Source organism: Periophthalmus magnuspinnatus, chromosome 4 (genome assembly GCF_009829125.3).
Source record: "Periophthalmus magnuspinnatus isolate fPerMag1 chromosome 4, fPerMag1.2.pri, whole genome shotgun sequence".
Taxonomy (NCBI): Eukaryota; Metazoa; Chordata; class Actinopteri; order Gobiiformes; family Gobiidae; genus Periophthalmus; species Periophthalmus magnuspinnatus.
This window is the reverse complement of record NC_047129.1, coordinates 13,016,666-13,030,204: the sequence shown is the minus strand read 5'-3', so window position 1 is coordinate 13,030,204 and position 13,539 is coordinate 13,016,666.

The following is a 13,539-nucleotide window of genomic DNA, read 5'->3' as shown; positions in this document are numbered from 1 at the left end:
AAGGAGATACATTTATCATGTTTAAAAAGATCCTTAATGCATCTTAGTCCTCTCTTGTGCCATTGGTGAAAGGATGGGTCTATTAAAGATGGAGGAAAATGGACATTACGCCGAATAGGAGCTGAAATTAGGGAACATCTGAATTCAAAATGGGTTTTAAATTGAGACCATATTTTTAAAGCACCATGGACAACAACATTGTTTGTCCACAGGCGTTTACTCAAAGGTAGTGGAATACACCAAAGGGACGATTACTAGAGTGCTGTTTAAGCTGGACCCAAGATGGAGACTCCGCCTCCAACGTGTCTGCAGCCCAAAACAGCAGTTTGTTGCCCAGTAGTAATAATGAAAGTTGAGTAAAGATAAACCTCCATCCTCTTTCCATCTTTCTGAGAACTCGACTGATTCAAGGGATGTTTTTATTCCAAATGAACATAGATATGTGCTTATTCAGTTCATTAAAGAAGGCTTTAGGGATGAAGACTGGCACTGTCTGAAACAGGTATAGAAGCCTAAGCATGATTATCATTTTCGCAGACTTAACTCTTCCAACCAGTGATAAGCGAGTTTTGACCATCTATCCATATCTCATTTGGCTTTTCCAGAGCCTTTGTGAAATTAGTTTTAAATTGCAAGGTCATAATTGTAGGTGACACATCCTAGTAATTAAAATTGACCTTGTTGATTGTGAAGGGAAAACCATGCATTGAGTTTATTGTTGAGTTTTTGTTAAAAGTATATACTTTTGGAAATATTTAATTTATACCCAAACACCTGCCCAAAAAATGTTTATAAGGTTAAGAGTAATAGGAATAGTGGTGTGTGGATCGGAAAGAAAGAGAAGAAGATCATCTGCATAAATGAATAATTTGTGAGTTTGTCTTTGTCATTGTTTTCTAATCAATTGGGCAGATTCCCTCATTATAATTGCCAGGGGTTCAATCGCAATAGCAAATAAAATTGGACTTAATGGACAGTCCTGCCAATCGTGCCTCTAAGTCCTTAGATCGGGCCTTCAGTATATCAAAATCCTTCTTCATACTTGACATATCCGACTCCAAGGCAGTAATAATGTCCGTGTCACTGACTCCAACTTCTAAGTCAGTCGTGCAACTCTCAATGACATCCAGCCCCGTATTAATCTTCCCAAATGTCACCACTGTGGCCGCAGACTACCACGTCCTCATCCGGGGAGGCTGGGCCAGGTACGCCAGTGTTAGCTACAGCTCGAGGCTCAGCTCCTACATCCAGTTGTTCCGCCTTATTAACTTGTTTTTTAGGCATGTTGACCATGACCCAGTATTACCACAACTTTAGACTGTGCTATTTTCAAAGCAAAATGGTCATTAAAAGAGAACGTCCCTGTGTGGAGTTCAATGAGCAGAAATGGATGTACAATGAAGAATGCACATTTCCTGAAAGAAATATTTGTTTTGTTAGTTTTTCCAAAAACTGAATCAAAATATAATAATAACAATAATAATAATAAGTCATTTGCACAGCTTTAAATGGAAGATTGATTAGCACTTTTTGTGAAATTGTTCTGCCAGTGTTTGCCATGGACATGCAAGGTTTTATTATTTATTATTCCATAAGTGTTAATTTTCTGGAATAAGCACCTTTAAATTACCCTTAACACATGGGATCTCCATATCAAAAACCTTCAACAGGGACAAAATCCAAATCAATCTGATAATCCAATGAGAAAATGTCAGTTATGTTGCCCCCATGCTTGACCCAGCTCTCATTCCTTCCTTTACATGTTATCTCACTCATCTCCTCCCTGCAAACTATGTTGTCTTTAACCAGTGATAAATGTAAACTCTTTTTGATCCACCCATGTGTCCTTGACCCCTCACAGGATGCATTCAGAATGACGTGCTCCGGTCCAGATGCTGTGCACTGAGAAAACACTCCCAGAGCAAAACTATTTCAACACCGAAGGAACAGCCGGGTCAACTGAAAAACTACAGCTGTGGCCTGGACTGTGAGAAAACGACTAATATTAAAGGATTGAAGCGAGATCGTGCTTTGCCTTTTGTATGCAGGAAGGTACGTGTAGTGTGTGTGTGTATGTGTGTGTGTGTGTGTGTGTGTGTGTGTGCGTGCCGAGGGGTGGGGAGGGTCAGTGACAAGCCATCAGAAGATGACAGTAATTGTGGAGATGCAGGTTTTAGCGTGATTCGGTGAAAGCGTCGATGTAAATGCAGGTGTAATTGCAGACAGCACAGCACCTTGGGAGAATGAATGGAGGTGACTGTAAATAACCATACAGAAAATATAAGGGCGAGGCATGGTTACTGAATTTAAATTATAGTGAATATGAAAGTGTGAAGGAACAGTCTGGGGGTGAACAAGAACAAGTGCCAACCCCAAGCCCAGGTAAACTGAGTTATATATCACAAAATACATCATAAATCTGTTAATTTGAAATCACTGCACACAGGAGTTACGTGATCCTAAACATTGAATAAATAAATAAAAATAAATAATAGAAGCCAAAACAGAACTGAAAATACTTTTAAATTTCAGATTATTTAAAAAAAATATATTTGTAACTAATTAGCGTTCCCAGAGTGATGTTTGAACAAGATATGCCCTATTTGTACAGCAAATTAAAAGTGCTATTTTGAGTGAATCAAACAAGTCCGTAAATTCTTCAGCAAGTCCCAGCTGTTAGCCCAAAACAAATCCCAAATAAATATTCAGCTTCTGATCAAATTTTAGTTAGTGAGCGTCTTTTATTAACAAAATAAATACTCACAATTAATTTTTAAATATCTTGGATTAATACATCACCTGCCAGTACCTACTTTTGGTTTATTTCACTATATTTTCCGTCTATAGCTCTTTCTTTGGTCTATATGCCCTTGTGTGTTCCTGCAGAGGTGTCCTGGGACAGATCTCCGTATAGCTTGTCTCCAAACAGCCTGTCTTTGGGGGTCTAGTTTGTTGTATTGTCCCAGCAGGAGGGCTGATGGGAGTCAAGAGGGGTCGGGCCAAACGCACAGCTTTGACAGACGGATGGAGCCTCGCACAGCCCACAGATTGTTGGTTCAATAACAGTGAGCACTTTGCAGAGGACAACTTTAATCAAGCATGGCTGCTCTGTTGACTCTCAAAGAGGAGACATCACTGTTAGAATAGTCAAGTGAAAAATGTTATAACTATTTCAACATAAATAAACACAATATAACTTTGATATTGAAGAAAACCATAAGTTATACTGGAGCACTTTCTGTAACTGCCAATGACAGAAAATCTGAAGAAAACTTCACAATTTAACATGAAGGTTAAATTGCAAACTTCCATATAGTGAAAACGAGGCCATTATCAGAAATCCTTGCAGTGTGCCACTTTATGTAGATGTTAACTTTTAGTGTTTGGGGATGTATTGAGGCCATTGTGTATGTGTGTGTGTGTGCGTGTGGCGTGGTGTCTTGTTGTGAAGTCCCGCCCCTGGAGAGTGTGAGAGCAGTTTATGTGAGCGGATGGTGGCAGATGTGAGCAGCTGGGCTCTGCAGAAGGGCTCCTCACAGAGGCCTTACAGGTGTGGTAATGAGCAGGTTTTTAAAATCCTCCCTCTGCCTGGCTCCTAATCAGCCTTGGGGCTATTTTTACCAACCCCTCCGGGCCCCTCGGGCTCCTCCACATTGAGATGCTCCGAGAGGGCACGTTGTTCTCAAAGAAGAGCACATCCGACTGCAGCGGCACACACTTAAACATGCAAATGTCTGCAGTGCCATGCAATCAGCGCACACACATCTGATGTGGAGCCACAGGCAAAGGCCTGCAGTCGCCCTCTCCCTCTCCAACAGGACGCTGCTATAGTTTAAAGGCAAGGATTCACTGTGTCTCTGGGGGTCTTTTGACTAAATGCACAAAGACAAAAATGTGGGATTTTTGATTGAATAAGCCATTTCCAAGTAAAAGATGTTCATTTTGATGAGTGGGTCTGTGTCAGCATGGGGATTTGGGTCGATTTGACCTACAATGTTAAAATACCTTTGTATAAAAAAAGCCTGATCTGAGCCAGAACTTACATTTAAGTTTGATGCGAACCCCTCTGCATGAGCTCTGCATGATGTGTGTAATGTTGACAAAGGAGAACTGTGCAGTTTTGAGAAAATATTAGATAATCCCTATTATTTAGGTCTGTGGGGAAATTCTTTTCTGAATCTCGTCTCTCCAGCACATCTGCCTAAAGTACTATTTCCTTCATGGCCTCAGAGAGAAGTAGTAAGAACATTTTTATGCAAATTCATTTTGACATAAAACACTTAAAAGGGAAAATGTGCACAGCCTTTGTCTTTTAGTGTAAATATAAAAATATTCATTTATTCATGTCATAAACATTTATATTTTTAGACTGTGATTACAACAACACCACTGACCCCTCTGATCAGTCGATTATTTCACTTTTAACTTTTGACTTTGTTCATCTGTTGTGTTCTAATTAAAGTGTGTTCACAGCAGGTATTTATTTGACATCAGAGCAACCTTAATTTTACAATGTCACTTCAGAATATCTTTTATGTTTTATTTTTACCAACCATCACAACTGTCTGAAAATGTAACCATTGCACAATTTTTTACTTCTGTCACTTTTAGAACGACAAAATCTTTTGTGTCCCCTGCTCTCCAATTCCCGCCCACACTCATTTTGATTGACAGGATGCAAGGTCAATGGCATCCTCAGTGCATGATCCGGGATGTCAACACTAACACACAGACGTGCACACATGCCTCCAGCTGGGAAAATCACTATCCTGTCACCTCCAGAAAAAATATGGAAACATCTAGCCTGTCTGTCGTCATGGCAACGATTAACATTTAGCCTGGCTGAGCTCCTGTTAGGTCGTTTCAAGTTTTTTTTTTTTGTTTTTTTTTCCTATGTGCTGATAAGCTTTAGGGACTTCATACTGATTGCATTTTAAACATGTCGCATTAGACGGGAGTTTCAGCGGTCTTGGCACCCTCCCCTGGTTACTACTCATGCTTATTACTTGTATATTGGCGAGATAATTCCTTCCAAAATGTTTTGCTTCCCATCTGTCTGTCGATCTGGCGGCGAGGGAGCGCCAATTGTTTGACGCACACTCTTCTTGCATTCTTAAAAAGTGGAACTGATGATTTTGGAATTGGACTCATTATCCATGACTGATACCAACAAAAAATGGGTTTGAATAGTGGCAGAGTGGTTAGTGTGCCTGACTTTCAACATGGAGGTTGTGGGTTAAATGTATGAGTGCAATAAAATATATTATTTTATATTTATTATAAAAAATAATAATAATAATACATGTTCGGTACTTCTAATTTGCATTTTAGTGTCAGTTTCATTTTTCTTTTTTTAATTAATGATTTCAATCTATATTCAGCATCCCAAAGATCAAACAATACACAATATACAAGTCATAGGTTTCAGCTTACTGTTTATAGGTGACATTTTCACAGGACTTTCAAAAAGATAGCACAGTGCTTTTTTGAATTACAACATCCTTGTATTGAACTGAAGGTTTTCACACCTGTGGTCATGAGATACACCATGGAATTCAGTTGTGAGCCAGTATTTAAATAGAACAGAATTACTATGATGTTCAATGAATCACCCATGCCATATTACAGAAAAGCAAGCAAATTCTAGGTTGAAGTTAATGAAAAAGCGAGCACTTTGTTCACATTTCAGAAGCAGGTCTGTCATTACACAGAGAGCCTACAGCCAACAGCACAAATTCCTCGATGACAGGAACAGAAATAGCATATTAATCCACTCATTTATCCTCCAATGACAAAGTGGCTCTGGAAATGTGCCCCCACAGCTGATAGAGGCTCCCATCACAAGCCCAAGGCAATAGTTGTTCTGAAACTCCACCAGCTCCTGCCAATCCACGCACCTGCCATATAACCAGGGACGAGTGTTCAGTCCCTGCAGTGTTGGACACCTACTCAACTTCATAGTTATTAGGTCAATATTTACAGATTGCAAAATGTGAAATGTGTACTGCACCGTTCATACCTGCTTATCTTTATTGGTAATCACTTCGGTAAACTATAAATCATTTTCATCTTCGTTTCTTCAGTTATAGGAGTTTCTAGTGCGAAAAACTCTGTGCCAGCTTGCCTGTCTACAGATCTGACTTGTAACTTGGCATGCTGGCATCACTGCTTGTCTCTAAAGATATAAAAAAGTCATATGAACTTACAGAGATGCACAGGCGATGAAATATGTAAAATACTATCAAATACTTTTACCTTGAAATTCACTTTGAGTACTTTTGGGAGATGTGGAGTAAAATACTTGAGAAAATGCTGAAAGGATGCTTTGTGGGCTGCTCATTATCTGAGAGTTGCGAGTACGATTTAACTCTATGGGCATTAAACCAAGAGAACACGTGGGTGGCTTCATGAAACTTTTTTACATGTTAAACACAAACGCCACACTTTACTTACTTACACTTTACTTACTTCACCGCTGTCAATTAGCCTCAATGTTGCGTGGCGTAGGCAAGAAACTAGGTTCAAGGATGAGTCTGTCCCATTCACATACACACGACGGAGAAGGCAATTATTTCCTGTTTTAGCGAGTGTGAGAATGTTCTGCTAATTATCTAAACGCGAGAGAAAAGCTGCATATACTCCACAACAATTTGCACCGTTGAGTACCTTAGCTAATTATGCTAAGACTTGCCATTGAAAGAAAAGTTTGTGTTTTTAGCTATCCATTTACCCAAGCCACTTTGATGTAGCACCTTAACTTGAAAAGAGTTTTGGTGCAGCTGCGATGGCAACTTTTTACTATGAATAAAAAGAACATGAAGCGTACTGAGTGGTGTGCATCTCCTGTGGATTTAAACGTAATCTCTAAAGGTTTGGCTTTTAAGATATCATGAGAGCGAGATAATATTTACTTAAGTAATTTCATGCAAAAGTACCACACTGACAATGAAACACTGATTTGACTAAGTGTGCAGTGGGGAGCAGTAGAGTGTACACGTCATATTATGAAACGCAAATCTTAAATGTATAATCTGAACAAACAAACGCCTGAAGTGATATACTTTGGAAATAAAATTATATTTGAAAAAGTGCTGTCAAATTCTAGATGTTGGTTAGGCAAGCGCTGGCAAGGTAGCCTCATTCACTGAGTAACCATGGGGTTCTTGGACAGACACCTTGGCTAAGACTCTTGACCTTGCGTATTTGAGCGGTAACAGATTACCACCGTCAAAGGAAAAGGGAACAAATGGTGCAAATACAACCAATGCATTTTTTGTATTTAATTGTGAAAGCATCGCACAACTGAAATCGCTAACAATCTGGAATGTCTAATCCTGCCAATTTGTTAGTTGAGCTAGCGCAGCAAACATCCTAAGCTAGCCCAATTTAAAAATAACTGCACATTGTCATCAAACGCTTTACAATAAGGTACCCAAATGTGTGTGAAAAGCTTAAAGTCTGATTTTCTTGAGCGTCGGGTACAAAACACCAAACTGATTCACTAGGGATGTAAAGCAGAGAGGACATACTTTAGTTGCCTTTACATTCCCTGAGTGAATGAGAATTTCAATAGGACCATAGCACACATTAACACCAGTGACCTGTGGCTAGCTTATGGCAAGGATAATGGCAGGAGCAAAATGTAACCAGGGAGCTGTATAACGGAGATGGTAAGGAAAGTCAGAGTGCAGATGTAGCTTAAAGCCGTTCTCTCAGTCAGTCCCTGTGCTTTTCAAGACCTCGTGTTTTTGAATGAGATGAGGTCACACACACACACGCCTGTTTAAATGATCTGGGAGCCACTGGAAAGGCCTGGTGTGGTTTTTCGTTGAGGTTTTCTACAATTTCCTCCGAGCAGAATTTGGAAGCTGAGTAGCGTCTCTGGGCATGATCAGCAGTCACGGTCAGATTCAAACTGATTGTGCGTTTCATTAGTTGGCAGCAGAGTATGGGAAGTTTAAGTTGGACTGTAAAAAAAATGCTATTACAGTCTCCTTTCCTTTTGGCTTTTCCATTTGCCAGGGACGCAGCTAAGTATCTCTTAATGACTAGTGATAAGCAGGTGAGGAAATGTGGTATGTGGAGCACCCATTATAACCAGATGGTTTGATTCTATAGGGGACGTGCTCATGGGCAAGACATTTCAACCTCTTTGCCAGTGCGAATGTGGTGGGTGAGTGATTGGAGGTGGTCCGAATGGTTGCAGATTGGCAGCCATGTTTAAATTAGTGGCAGAAGTAGCTTACCACCACTGGGTGATACTAGTGAGTAATACTTTGAGAAGTTTGTCAAGGTTGTACAGTGCAATATAGACCCAAATGATCTTGCTTGAGAGAACAGCAAGAAAAAAATGGGATTCGAACCACCAACTTTCCATCACGGGACAATCATTCTGCTTCCTACGCTCCCGAACCAATTGTTCTAACTTATTATATTTATTATGGCATAGATTCATATTAATGGAGTTGCAGATTAATAACAGCTATTCAAAAATGCGGGCTTGGGGTTGATGCAAACAGAAAACGCCTGTAGCTGAGTTATGAAACACTATTACAGTAGAGGTGATGAATCTGTTTCCAACCAGGTCGGATGCATTTATATTTCATATATTACTGCCTGTTAGAATATGCATGGTCATCCATTTACATCACCATCACAGAGTTTTACATTAGGAGAATATGGAGCAGACAATGCAGCAGATTTATGATCACACTTCATTTTTCAGTGTGATGAGATTTTGCCTTTCACTGAATAGATAGTGATTTTTAAAATGCAAATGCAAGGTCAGTGTCCTCATAAAGCTGAACATTTAAATAGTAAAAAAAACATACATCAGGGGGAAGATTTTTAAAACAGATGAAGGAGGCAGGGCTCAAAGCATTTCCCATGAAAGACGGCACTTAAAAAGATCAGGGCACATGTAATTGCGTGAGTGGTTTGCATGGTGTGAGTGTGGGCGTATGCTGTACATTGGCAAAGAAATTGGCAGAAATATAAAGCATGAATATTAGCGAGATATTTAAGAGGAATGGGCTGAGGTGTTTCTGACATTTACCAATTACACACACACGCACACTGGCCTCTAAACTTCACCAGTGGATCTGAAGCATCATCATTCTCAATCAATCTCATCTGGCACACAGTTATGACTTCATAGTAAAGTGACTGGTTCTTTGCAGGTGTTGCTGGAAATTCTGCTCCCTGATTCCCCCTTATTGTTTCACTACAGAAATGCTGGGAAACAGTTTTCTTGTGGTTTTGTTGTTATGTAGTACCGTTACCTGATTTGGATGAATAAAACTTACTCATTCAAGCACATATTCTTGCTGAAGGTTTTAAATAGCATTAGCATGAGTACCTCTAGAGTCTTTAAATTGCGTTTTTTCTCATACACCAGATGTGCTAGCTTTGCCACAATTTGGACCAGACCAGAGACCAGGGACTAGAGGCCAGACCAGAGAACAGATCAGTGACCTAGACCATGGACCAGGGACCAGAGACCAGAATACAGACCAGACAAGAGACCAGACCAGTTGCCAGAAACCAGACCCAAAACCAGAGCAGACATCTGAGACCGGACACCAGACCAAAGACCAGAGTCTAGAGACAAGAGACAAAACCAGAACATGAGACTAATGACTAGACCAGAGACCAGACCAAAGACTAAACTAGAACAGAGACCAGACCAGAGACCAGAGCAAAGACCAGAGCAGAGACCAACCCAGAGACTAGACCAGAGAGCAGACCAGAGACCAGACCACAAATTGGGGAATCACGGGGATCCAAATTTCCAAGAATAACAACCAAAAATCTGCTCCTGGAACATCAGCAACTAAAGTCCGGTTGAATGTGTGTATAAAAGGGGTGACTTTGAGAGAGGAAGTGTAGAGGATAGAGGTCTGCACTCAAACCTCTTTTTCCTGCTAACACTGGCGCTCAGCAGTGGACTAATAGGCAGAGAGAGCCCTTGTCTCCTGTCTCCTAGCTGCCTGGAGGGGCCATATTGATAATATCCCAGGCTGCGAGGCTCAATTCATCCCCTGGGGCACTCTGTGGATGAAGAGTCCCAGGATGGTCTTTTGGGGGCACTGGAAGAAGCACAGATCTCAGCAATGGAGCCAGGTACATACAGACACATTGCCCATTCCGCCTTCCTTCCCACACCTCATTTATTCTCATTTTTACAGAAAGAGAGATGGAGAGAGCAAGAGGGAGAAATGATCACAGCCAAGAAGATGTATGAGCGAATGCACGGATGGAGTGATGGCTATAAAAGAGGAGTGTTGAGAATGACAGGCGCTGGCAATGTCCCCCCCTCTCCAATGCCATCAGAAGTGCTAATCCAGCCAGACCACCTCTCACACCTCTTGTTAGGGGCCAGATGGGAAGGAGAAGTGACTACCCGCCGTACTTTCTCCAGCTAACATTAATACCTCCACTGCGAGCTAGCCATTTGTTACACACACTCCCGACACACTCGGGGGGCGCCCAGGGGTGCTGAGTGATGGCCATATGCAGAACTGCGCTCATCTATAACCCCCCGTGGCTGTGACAAAGTGCACTCGGCTTTTGTGGCGGCTGGGAAGCCAAGGTTAACATTTGGGGAGGAAGTCAGCAGTGAGAGTGGAGGGTCAGCGCTCTTACAGGTTTGAACTGATACCAAGAGCTTTGTGGTGAATCCAAAAGGAAAGGTGAAGTAGAAACACAATGTATCATGTGATCACGCTGCAACTCCTCTTTGGTGGATGACTTACCTCAGCTGAAAAGAACAAAAACTTGAGCTGTTGTATGTAAGAAGTTTTCAATATAATGTTTACTTATTATTTGGGATTGTAAACTTCTCAAATGTGCCAATAAAAGAAACAACTATAAGTCGACATTACCAAAACAAACACAATAAGCTAATCCAAACCTAGCTTAAGATCTGGCGTGAAGGTGTTCTGGGAAATAATTAGCCCCTGATTCCTCTTTATTGTTTCACTACAGAAACACTGGGAAAGAGGTTTCTTTCTGTCTTGTTAAGTAATACTTTTACGTGAATCTGATGAATATAACAGTTTGCTCTCTCCGCACATTGAAAAGAATATCAGAAATTAGTGAGTATCACTGGAGTGTTTAAATTTCATTTATTTTACTGTAGACACGTCGACTTTGCCATAATTTGGAATGGATGAGGGATAATTGGACCAGCTCAAGATCCGGAAATGGCCTTTTCTTTGACCTCTTCTTCAGATATTACTTTTTTTTTTTTTTGGAAATATGAGAATTTGTCCATTATTTGTAGTTTTGTCTGTCCAATTAAATCATTTCCAAATATTAGTTATTAGGTCCAGACAGTTATTCTTACAGTTACACTTATGTGAGCAATTCACCCAGTTTTTTCACCTAGGATCACTAATTTTGATTTTTACTTGAGCAGTGGTGGAATGTAACAAAGTAAATGTAGTGTACTTAAGTTAAAATTTTTGTTATCTTTATTTTAGTACATTTTAAAGTGGATACTTTTTACTTTTACTTCACTACATTGAGAGCAAGTATCTGTACTTTCTACTCCAATACATTTTTGAACAGGACCGAAAAGTACAAGTATTTTTTATTATTGTATAAGAACAGCTGAAAAGTCTGAGGGGTTTACTTTTAACACATTTGTACTGTGAGCAAACATAAAAAAGCTGGGAAAAAATATTAATTCAATTGTTTCTGCTGAACAAAATTGAGCACAAATCTTTACCAAAATCAGTAAATTTGAAGCTTTATTTGATCTCAAACTCTATGCAAAATACTTTTTACTCATCATGTGATGCTTTTAGTTTTACTTGACTTAAGTAAGACAATTGAATACTTCTTCTGCCACTGTACTTGAGTCATATTATTTTGAAGTAATGGTACTCTTTCTTGAGTGCAATGTTTGACAACTCTGGTTGTCTTTACTGCTTTTGGTTTTGTACTCAGGCTATGTGAATGTGAAACAAAGATGAGGTGGGTAAATACATAAACTCGCTGCAGACATAACCCTGGTAAACAGAGTTTAAATAACTCCAAATAAAGCCTACCATGTTAATTCAAGGCAAGGACTCATAGGTCTAATGCAGTGTTGTAAGTGGTGGCCCTGAGACGATAAGAAGTGGCTTGTTCTTACAGCCTTTGGTTAGATGATTAATGAATTCTTTTGTGGCGAGTGAAAGACATTAAGACTGGAGTTAAATAACCACATTGCCTTGAAGTACCATCAGCAGTGGAGGTTTGTAAAGAAACACTTGAGGCTGAACTTGGAGAACAGACCGGATTCATCATCATCATCATCAGACATCCAATTCTGCAGTTTTAAAAGATCTTAAATGTTTTGCAATCAGACAAGAAACAGATTTTGGTGAGGTAAACAAAGCCAGTGTGAAAGTCTTCGACAAGATGCCTTCCATGCAGTGTTAAGCTGGAGGTCTGGATGATCAGTTCAGATCTTACCATAGACCATACTTGTTTTGTGTCCCTGAGCAAGACACTTACTTCACCCACACAGTCCTCTATAGTGAATATTAATTTTAAAATGTCTACAGCATGCATTCTCAAACTTTCTGAAATCAATACTGGCATGATGTGTACTTTTTGAGACAAAGTAAATGGTAAAGGGTCACATTTTTATATAGCGCTTTTCCAACTTCAAGGCACTCAAAGCGTTTTACATCAAGGAACCACTCACCCATTCACACACACAATCATACACTAATGTACGCACTAGGGACGAGGTGGGTTAAGTGTCTTGCCCAAGGATACAACAACAGCATTCATGAATTTCTCCATACCTGGTTCAGCTATACAAAATAAAAAAAACTTCTGTAATGAATTTGCCATCTCCACATCATTACTGCATTATAACAAGATGCACCTCAAAGTGTGTGATTGGGCTCTGCAGGCATCAGTGATTGATTGATTACATTGTGCTCCACTTTAAGGTAATTAATCAAAACAGCAGGCACATTGTGAAAAAGTTGGGGCAGACATCTCAACCTGGCAACGCTCCCTAACTCCACCACCTTGCCACATCAAACATGGCAACACGGTAAATAAACAAATTAGCTGACTACAAATGGTGCTGTTTGTTGTAATGGGATACTTAGTTGTCATTAAAATGTATTGCTCTGAAAGTGTTGGATTAGCCAGCACTGGGAAAGGCAGGCTGAAGCGCATCCAGCTAGTGTTTGTTTGTTGGTTTATAGGCAGGACCCCCGCTGAGAGCAAAGATGCTGTAAACGAGGCAGAACACAGAATGTATTTCGAAGAGTGTCAGAGAACATGTCCCTGAGAGAATAAACAAAAACATACAAACACGAATCAATGTCAAGGCATGAGCAGCACCGAGGTAAGAACAGTGCTTACACAAGTGGGACAATGGTGGCACTTTCTAATGTACTTGGTGATAATACAAGAGAATAAAAAATATTGCTGAACAGTTATCTCCAAGGAGTTGTCGTTGCTTTGCCTGGAATGTTCCATAGTATGCCATGACACTAATATGTTTCCATGGAGACAAAAGTGACACCA